Source organism: Coregonus clupeaformis, chromosome 1 (assembly GCF_020615455.1).
Source record: "Coregonus clupeaformis isolate EN_2021a chromosome 1, ASM2061545v1, whole genome shotgun sequence".
NCBI lineage: Eukaryota > Metazoa > Chordata > Actinopteri > Salmoniformes > Salmonidae > Coregonus > Coregonus clupeaformis.
This window is the reverse complement of record NC_059192.1, coordinates 15,570,371-15,580,688: the sequence shown is the minus strand read 5'-3', so window position 1 is coordinate 15,580,688 and position 10,318 is coordinate 15,570,371. Positions and strand designations below refer to the sequence as shown.

General features: G+C 44.4%; 2 long non-coding RNA genes across 2 annotated transcripts; both read left to right on the top strand.

Moving 5' to 3' along the window:
• The first annotated feature begins 81 nt into the window (after positions 1-81).
• On the top strand, positions 82-4,202 carry LOC121574268. Its single transcript, XR_006002155.1, has 4 exons — positions 82-236; positions 3,410-3,615; positions 3,720-3,835; positions 3,943-4,202. It is a non-coding gene; the product is annotated as an uncharacterized LOC121574268 (long non-coding RNA).
• Positions 4,203-6,930: 2,728 nt separating this feature from the next.
• LOC121583949 lies at positions 6,931-9,958 on the top strand. Its single transcript, XR_006003636.1, has 3 exons — positions 6,931-6,974; positions 7,627-7,762; positions 9,919-9,958. It is a non-coding gene; the product is annotated as an uncharacterized LOC121583949 (long non-coding RNA).
• The last annotated feature ends 360 nt before the right edge of the window (positions 9,959-10,318 follow it).

Below are 10,318 nucleotides of genomic sequence, written 5' to 3'. Positions count from 1 at the left end.
GTGGAGTACGATCACTACGTTACGAAAGGCACTGAGGGAGTCGTTGGTAAAGTAGCATCGCTTGAATGACTTTTCTGTCATGGGCAGGTCGAGAGAAGTGGGAGGATGGGGAGCAATGCGTTTAAGAAATGGGAGGATCAAGAGCAAAGTGCCAAAATTGCTATCTAGAGAGATATGGAGCGGCGACTTTAATGCACATAACAGTTTAAGGGGAAGCACACATACAGATGCTAATGGTACTATTGTGGAAGATATGATGGAAACAAGAGCATTAGTATGTTTTAACGATGGATGTGGTACAATAGTTTATGTTGTTTGAGTGGTTACATCCTGCCTGGACCACACACTGGCTTCTAACTCTATTGCATCTATGTGTGAATGTAACGTAATGAATGATTATACTGTTGGAAGTGATAATTTCCCGATTTCGTGTACCATGAACTTTGATGTTACTATTCCGGACAGGGTACCATTCAGAAGATGGTGCTTTCATAAAGCAGACTAGGAAAAGTTTGGTGATCGTTGCTTAAAGTCTGTTGGAGAGTTGTCTTTAGAGAGGCCGGTTGATGTACAGCACCAGTCAAAAGTTTGGACACACCTACTCATTCAAAGGTTTTTCTTTATTTTTACTATTTTCTACATTGTAGAATAATAGCGAAGACATCAAAACTATGAAATAACATATATGGAATCATGTAGTAACCAAAAAAGTGTTAAACAAATCAAAATATATTTTAGATTCTTCAAAGTAGCCACCCTTTGCCTTGATGACAGCTTTGTACACTCTTGGCATTCTCTCAACCAGCTTCATGAGGTAGTCACCTGGAATCCATTTCAATTAACAGGTGTGCCTTGTTAAAAGTTCATTTGTGGAATTTCTTTCCTTCTTAATGCGTTTGAGACAATCAGTTGTGTTGTGACAAGGTAGGGGTGGTATACAGAAGATAGCCCTATTTGGAAAAAGACTAAGTCCATATTATGGCAAGAACAGCTCAAATAAGCAAAGAGAAATGACAGTCCATCATTACTTTAAGACATGAAGGTCAGTCAATACGGAACATTTCAAGAACTTTGAAAGTGCAGTCGCAAAAACCATCAAGCGCTATGATGAAACTGGCTCTCATGAGGAATGCCACAGGAAAGGAAGACCCAGAGTTACCTCTGCTGCAGAGGATAAGTTAATTGGAGTTAACTGCACCTCAGATTGCAGCCCAAATAAATGCTTCACAGAGTTCAAGTAACAGACACATCTCAACATCAACTGTTCAGAGGAGACTGCGTGAATTAGGCCTTCATGGTCGAATTGCTGCAAAGAAACCACTACTAAAGGGCACCAATAATAAGAAGAGACTTGCTTGGGCCAAGAAACACAAGCAATATGTTATTTCATGGTTTTAATGTCTTCACTATTATTCTACAATGTAGAAAATAGTAAAAATTAAGAAAAAACCTTGAATGAGTAGGTGTGTCCAAACTTTTGACTGTTACTGTATGTGCTGCCTCTGTGACCTCAGATTTTGAGTGCTGTGAATTTATATGTACCAGTGAGTGAAGTGGGTGAGAAAAGGAAGGTGGTTCCTTGCTGGACTGAAGAGTGCACTGCGGCTATTCGAGAAAGAAATAGGGCTTACAGTGTGTTGCATAGGATTAGGAATACGACTCCTGAGAATCTACTTGATTTCCAAAGGAAGAGAGCTTTTGTACATAGGGTCATTAAGTCTGTCAAGATAAATGTATGGAGACAGTTCTGCTCCACAATAGGCAGGGGTACTGAGCTGGGGGATGTATGGTCTATGTTGAAGAAGATGACTGGAAGAAGCAAGTCCACTCGAATTCCAGTTTTGGTTGTTGGTAAAAGAAAATGGCAGTAACTGATCAAGAAAAAGCTGACTTGTTGGGGAAGATTACAGGTGTATAGTTTATGAAACAGTGGCGAAGATTTGGCTTCAGAGGCTGGACAGAATTCAGTATCTTTAAGGATATTTATTGGTGCATTTTAACTTAGCTTATAATAATATGCCATTTAGCATACGCTTTTATCCAAAGCGACTTACAGTCATGTGTGCATACATTTTTACGTATGGGTGGTCCCGGGGATCGAACCCACTACCCTGGCGTTACAAGCGCCATGCTCTACCAATTGAGCTACAGAGGACTTATTGTGTTAGGCTGTGAGGTTGATCATCCCACTGCTACTGTTCTAGATGACTGTTGGGAATATACTAGTAGACAAGGCAGTGGTTTTGGTTGGACAGTTGGAAAGCTTGCTGATGAGAGTGGTTTGAGGGAGTTGAAGGTTGGCCCTTCTGTGGTGATAGGGGATGTGATAGGGGATGATCTAACCTTGGTAGGGAAAATTAAAGATTGGTCAGAAGTCAGTGAAATAGGGAAACTGGTTGACAATTACATTGGTAGAAGTTTTTATGAATTTTTACCGCTATTCACAGATGGATTTTGAGCATGTTAACACACTTTACAGTTTCAGTCAAACTTTATGTAGAAGTCATTAGGTTAATTTGACAGTCTTTTCATAATAGGCAACATAACATGTTATGTTGCATACAGTGGATTTACAGTGGATTTCTGGTAGGAGTCATATTGATGGATTTTATTGTTGACCTTGTCATTGAGTAGAATGACAATACAATATAGAGCCCAGCAGTTCCCATTCTAAGCTGGTTTGTGCCAGATTCTACAAGAGTGGATTATTGAGCCCAAAACTATTTTATTGTCATCCTATGATGATAGCCATGAGTTATAATAAGGAAATATAGATTTACTGATAAATGAAAAATCTGTATAGTCTGTTTGGTGCCTAATAATAAGCCTACAACAGTAATTATAATAAGCTTTATTAACAACACAATTCTATTGCCCGAGGCTAGTACTTTTCAGACTGGGCTAGAAGACAATGTGCCAAACTAGCCTGACACAGCAGTGACATTTTGCCTTTACAAACATCGCGTGCCACAGATTTAGGACCTGAATGTAGAAATCGTGGTCTGCTGGCCAGTGCCCAAAATCCTTATGTTCCATCCCTGCATGTCAGTCCCTTTCAGATGATCCTGCTATCACTGTTGGTCCTCCTCAGGGACCTCACGGCTGAGGGTTTTAACTTTCCTCTTGAGAATCAGAAGTCCAGTTGTATAGCTCATCGCAGTACTTCAGCTCTTTGGGCAAATAGTACCCTAGACTGTCCTGATCATCTAGTTGAGCATTCCAGATAAGTCCTCCATTCCAGCAGAAATGTCCCATCCACATAGTAGGATGTGCAGATAGACCAAAGCCCAGTCTATTTTACCGTTACTATAGTCAAGTCTGTGGGTTATGGTATTTTAATATAGATGTTACCATTTTAGTAATAAATTTAGCTAGCTAGTAAAACAAACTTTTTTTTTTGGTCTTTCAGATGGGCGGACCGGAAACCCAGTGACAACACTCGGGTCTGTAGCTGCCATTCTCCATTGGGAAAGGGAAATGGCCCTGTATTTAACAGAAAAGGTAGCTCATCCACCATGGCAGATGAGGAAGATCCAGACTGTTGATTGGGAAACAAGAACAAACAATGAGGCATGAGAATTGGCTGTTGAGGGACCACTTGTCACATTGTCCAAGGTGGGTTTGTGTTATGATAAACAATGTATTTTCTGTCCAGATAAAGATGTTGATACAGCATTGAAAAATACCCACCACTGACCAAATGTCTCTTTGTTTTCCAGTCCAACAGAAGTGCACCCTTCAGACCATCCGGTACGTTGACATACTGTGCCAGTGTGATCCGAGCACAAGCGTCCAGTTGTGGAGACTACAGCACATCTAGCCTGTGGACGGACAGGTCAGTAACTCTTCAAATATGATAGAATATTGTGTAAAGCATTGAATTTGTAGATGCATCGATATTTTTACTTTATGTCCCCTTTTCCCCATTTTTTCGTAATGAAGCGTGACATGCGGAACATCAGGCTCTCCCCACGAGAAGCAGTGCATGATCAACGCAACCCTCAGCAAGGAGATCTGCTGGAAGTGATGTACTCTCTCACGCTCTCGCTCTGGGGTAAGACATAATTTAAACATCACAGATATACTGTAAATTCCCACTGTGCCCATGATAAAATGCTATGTGAATTGTGTTGTAGTACTGAATGAAACTGAGGAGATGCACTCAGACCAGCCTTTGTGATTGAACTTACAGTGCCTTGCAAAAGTATTCATCCCCCTTGGTGTTTTTCCTATTTTGTTGCATTACATCCAGTAATTTAAATTGATTTTTATTTGGATTTCATGTAATGGACATACACAAAATAGTCCAAATTGGTGACGTGAAATAAAAAAAAATCTGGAAAAGTGGTGCGTGCATATGTATTCACCCCCTTTGCTATGAAGCCCCTGAATAAGATCTGGTGCAACCAATTACCTTCAGAAGTCACATAATTAGTTAGATTGCACACAGGTGGACTTTATTTAAGTGTCACATGATCTCAGTATATATAGACCTGTTCTGAAAGGCCCCAGTGTCACACTCTGACTTATGGGACTCTTGTATGTTGAGTCAGGGTGTGGAGATCTATGTCATTATTTCTATGTTCACATTCTAGTTATTGTATTTCTATGTTTGGCCGGGTGTGATTCCCAATCAGAGGCAGCTGTCGCTCATTGTCTCTGATTGGGGATCATACTTAAGTTGCCTGGTTGCAATCATTAGTTGTGGGATCTTGTTCCGTGTAGAGGCTTGTTTTGTGTTTAGCCTGAGGACTTCACGTTACGTTGTTTTGTTGTTTTTGTTCGTGTGTTTATCTTTATAATAAACATGTATGCATTTCACGCTGCGCCTTGGTCTGACCCGTCCTTCAACGAACGTGACAGAAGATCCCACCAAACACAGACCAAGCAGCATGCCCAGGAGCAAACACCCTGGACACAGGTGTGGAAGATTTGGTCTTGGGAGGAGATATTTGCGGGGAAAGGACCCTGGGCGAAGGTGGAAGCCCAGGCAGGAGAGGAGCAACGGCAACACAGAAGGCGCCGGCCGAGGAGGAAGCCCGAGAGGCAGCCCCAATAAACAATTTGGGGGTGGCTAAAGGGGTGGTCGGGGAGCGAGAGAGAAGAGCCCCGATCACTGCACCCGGTGGGTTTCCAGGTTGAGTCCCTACGACCATGGGAACAAGAGTGGGAACAGTGTTATACTGAGGAGTCGGAGGATGACGACGACGATGAGTTTCTGTTCCCTAACTCGTGGGGGCTCCCGGAGGAGTCCTCACTGGAGGAGGAGTGCCGAGAGAGAGAGAGAAGGATCGGATCTGCAGGGTAAGAGAGGAGGCCACCACATTACGGGGGCTGATAGCAAGAATAGAGCGGGAGAGCTCCATTCAAGAGGAGGCACTGGAGGAGGCTCGTAGGGAGAAGGAGGAAGTAGATGCACAGAGAGAGGAGCTGGTTAGGCAACATAAGGAGCATGGGTTAATAGAGGAACCCATGTATGCGGAGATACGCACTGTATCGCCAGTGCGCATGCACAGCCCAGTGCGTTCTGTGCCAGCGCCCCGCACGTGTCGTGCGAATGTGGGCAGCCAGCCAGGACGGGTTGTGCCGGCTCAACGCTCCTGGTCTCCAGTGCGCCTCCAAGGTCCAGTATATCCTGCTCCGGTTCTACGCACTGTGTCACCAGTGCACCTCACCAGTCCTGTACGGCCCGTACCTGCTCCTCGCACCAAGCCAGTGGTGTGTGTCCTCAGTCAGGCCCGGCCCGTTCCTGCTCCTCGCACCAGACCAGTGGTGCGTGCTCCCAGTCCGGCCCGGCCCGTTCCTGCTCCTCGCACCAAGCCAGTGGTGCGTGTCGCCAGCCCGGTACGACCCGTACCTGCTCCCCGCACCAAGCCAGTGGTGTGTCTCCCCAGTCCGGCTTGGCCCGTTCCTGCTCCTCGCACCAGACCAGTGGTGCGTTCTCCCAGTCCGGCCCGGCCCGTTCCTGCTCCTCGCACCAAGCCAGTGGTGCGTGTCGCCAGCCCGGTACGACCCGTACCTGCTCCCCGCACCAAGCCAGTGGTGTGTGTCCCCAGTACGGCCCGGCCCGTTCCTGTTCCTCGCACCAGACAAGTGGTGCGTGTTCCCAGTCCGGCCCGGCCCGTTCCTGTTCCTCGCACCAGGCCAGTGGTGTGTGTCCTCAGTCAGGCCCGGCCCGTTCCAGTCCGCTCCACCGGTGCACAGTCCAGCTCCGGTCAGCAGCTCCACTCCGGAGCCATAGCAGTCCGCTCCACTGGTGCCCAGTCCAGCTCCGGTCAGCGGCTCCAGTCCAGACCCAGACGTCAGCCCCTCTCCAGGTCTCCCACACCAGGGCCCAGACAGGGCTTGGTGCATCGTGGGAGGAAGAAGAGGGGAAGCAGCGCGCCAAGGTCCAGACCAGACCAGGGGCGCAACGGGGAGGCTGAGAGAATGTGGTCGTCACGCCCGGAGCCGGATCCGCCTCCGAGGCGGAATGCCCACCCGGACCCTACCCTGTTATGTCAGGTTTGTGCGGTCGGAGTCCGCACCTTTGGGGGGGGGGTACTGTTACACCCTGACTTATGGAACTCTTATATGTTGAGTCAGGGTGTGGAGATCTATGTCATTATTTCTATGTTCACATTCTAGTTATTGTATTTCTATGTTTGGCCGGGTGTGATTCCCAATCAGAGGCAGCTGTCGCTCGTTGTCTCTGATTGGGGATCATACTTAAGTTGCCTGGTTGCAATCATTAGTTGTGGGATCTTGTTCCGTGTAGAGGCTTGTTTTGTGTTTAGCCTGAGGACTTCACGTTACGTTGTTTTGTTGTTTTTGTTTGTGTGTTTTATCTTTATAATAAACATGTATGCATTTCACGCTGCGCCTTGGTCTGACCCGTCCTTCAACGAACGTGACACCCAGAGTCTGCAACACCACTAAGCAAGGGGCACCACCAAGCAAGCGGCACCATGAAGATCAAGGAGCTCTCCAAACAGGTCAGGAACAAAGTTGTGGAGAAGTACAGATCAGGGTTGGGTTATAAAAAAATATAAATCCCACGGAGCACCATTAAATCCATTATTAAAATTGAAAGAATATGGCACCACAACAAACCTGCCAAGAGAGGGCCGCCCACCAAAACTTTCTCATCAATGACAATGACATTAATGACAACATTTTAGAACTGAGTTATCAGTCATCGAAGTCTGGTATCCGGGGTAATCTGGTTAATGACTATATCATTGATTAAGTGGCTCTTTCCTTGTAGAATGTTGACAGCTGTATAGAACACATTGTAATGTTGAGATGCTCTTAACCTAACTTAACTTAATAGCTACACTCACCGACACAGGATAAACTTTATCCCTGATACTGGCCCTGACCAAACCGATAAGTTGCCCCTCACTATAGCTGCACTTCTCCACATGGCCAGACTTATAGTGGTCTTCTCCCCTTTTAATGCTCTTATGCTCAATCTTGAAAAATGCCAAAGTCAATATACTGTACAAACAATTATCTAGGCTAAGTAATACAGTTAACTTTTGATCCACTGCTCTGTTAGCTAGCCAAAGTGTAGTCAGTGGCTAGCTAATACAGAGAAAGGGGACAGAAAAAGTTCAACACTTTATTTAATTCATTTCAATACAGCACATGGATTCATCATGGATTGGGCACAGGTCTCTGATCGCGCTGGTGAACGGTAGCTGACAGTAATTTTGCTGAGGTCTTCTCTGTTGCTAATTATCGAGAGCGAATTACACGGATATCAAAACGTCACGCCAAGGTAAGCCTACACCAAACAGCCTTTATGTTCTTGATGTGCTTTTTAAAATTACATACATTCTTCAAAGTTCACAAAAAGTGACGTTACCTGATGAAGATTATCTCATAGAACAAAATGTATAAGATGTCCTAAGCCTGTGTTTCCCACAGACCTTATTTTTGGCATTTACCCAAAAACCCTCCAAAAACGCCATTAATTTTCCCCATAGGCTTTGTCCAATAATCCATGGCGGAGTTGATGCCTACAAAAAGACGCCATTACTATTTCTCTCTATGACGTTTCTACCCGTAGGTCGGAAATTACTGTTTAAGTCGAATGTTGTGTTCAGGAAAGTTAATGGAAATTAGTGCTAAACTGTAGCGTTGAAGAATGGAGCAAAACGGGCTAAAGTTGTTAATGAAGATGGGCCTCAGTCTAATGCCTCGTTCCTTGTTGGAGTATGTTTCATGGATAAGGATGTGTTTTTGGGAGATCCATTTGTGGTCAAGGAGATGGTGGATGACACACTGGGAAAGGTGGAGTCGATCAAAGTGACCCGGAGGCTTGCTGAGGGGAGGATGGCTCATAATAATGGCTGGAAACCATGTGTTTGATGTATTTGATACCATTCCACCAATTCCCCTCCAGCCACTACCACGAGCCCGTGCTCCCCAATTAAGTTGCTACCAACCTCCTGTGGTGTTGATGTATTGTATGTCAGAAGAACAAAAGGAAAGTGCATTATGTCACAGGGAATTATCGGAGTATGAAGTAGAAAGCTTTCCTGAACAGGGCAACGGTAAAGGTGTCATCTCTGGCATTGCGGTGGAAATTGAGGCTGAAAATCTAAAGCACCACATACCAAAAGTAGTGGATGCATGTCAATTGAACCATATGGTGAATGGAAGGAAAGAGTAAAGCCTATCAGTGCTATTTCTATTTGATGAAATGTCTCTTCCAACACATGTACAGCTGGGGTAGCATAGAGCCGGGACGAAAGTAACTCTCCCATTTTCTCAGATAACTCAGAAGCTAGGATGACATAATGAAGTCGACCTCCCTGCAAAAAAACAGCCCAGTCTGACCATGTTTCGCCACGTTATCAACAAAATGTGGTTTTGAGCAATGTACAGTAAGTACAAAATAAATAAATAAAAAAAGACCTGGAAGTGTTTTAAGGTTGTAGAGTTGTATTTGGTTCCAAACAAATGTCATTTTGTTAACCCATCTAGCTAGTGACTAAATGACAGCATAGGTTTCAAGTATGATGCTAGCTAGTCTTGGGTGTTGGCCTGGGAGAAGTTACAAGAGAGACGGGACGAAAGTAACACAATGTAAACTGATGACCTGGAATTAAAATAGAAAAACGTTTAAGCACAGACCATTGTCTCATCTACATAGTTCATATGGCTTTCATAATGTTAGCAAAATATTGTTGTGGTTTGTGAATCTTCACTGAGTGTGAGCTAACATTAGCTAATGCTCAGTCACCTCAGCAGCTAACCTAAACCTGGCTAGCACTGTTAATCTAGCAAACTAATAACTCACTGTACAGCTGATGTGGAGGACTTGGGTGAAAGGACCAGAACAAACCTTCTTTCCGTTATGTTTATTGTACTGTGGGGATCCATTTTCTCATAACTGGATGTGATGACTAGCTTAGAAAGAATGCATTAATGATTAAGCATAAAAGGTTTGTACTGTACTGATATAAATTGTTTCACCTAACAAGCTGTGATTAATGTGAGGAGCTGTTTTAGGGAGTAGGGGGAGATAAGAACTTGTGTCTCAAAATACTAGACTACACTGCCTCTTTGTGATCTGTGAACCGTCCAAGGACGTGTACTGCAAAAGTGCTGACTTTCTGGATAAGTTGCAAAACAACTAGACACCTGGCAACAGTGGAGCGCCAAGGGACTGGGACCAGCCTGAGCGCCAGCGATAGGTTGAGTAAGTCTAAACCACGCTCAACCTCTACCCTGATAGGCCCAGCAGAGAGCGGGAACTAAAACTGTCAGGATATTTAAGGAAGAATTTGTAATGAGGAAGCCAGTTCTCTGTCTGCCCTGCGTGGTATTTCAGTGAGCCCGTATACGAACCATCATACATTTTGCATATAATACATTTAGCTTGGATTGAATATCTCTTGATTATGTTTTCTCTTATTCCAATACCAGATTTGAATTACGCAATTTCTAACAATTGGTGACCTCCGACTGTGATCTGGTAGCGGAACTTCGCTGGAATTCATCCAGCCCATTGGACATCGCTGTCGTCGAACGGTGTGTTTCACAAAGTGCCCGGGCTTCTAAAAACAAGTAAGCAGACACCTATTGTTATGTAACTAAAGTTCTGCACATTGGCTTTTATCCAAATTAATTTTGTGAAGCACCTGTTTGATGTAAGTGAACTCTATTACGCTATAAATAACGATTATAGAATAATAATTCAATTTTATAAAATTACCTTGCAAATGTTTGATAAATCTGATGGTTAAACCCATGGGATAAGTGAATTAACTGTGTAATAGAAGCGGCTGTGTGCCCATAGAGGAGGCTGTGTGCCCAATAGAAGCGG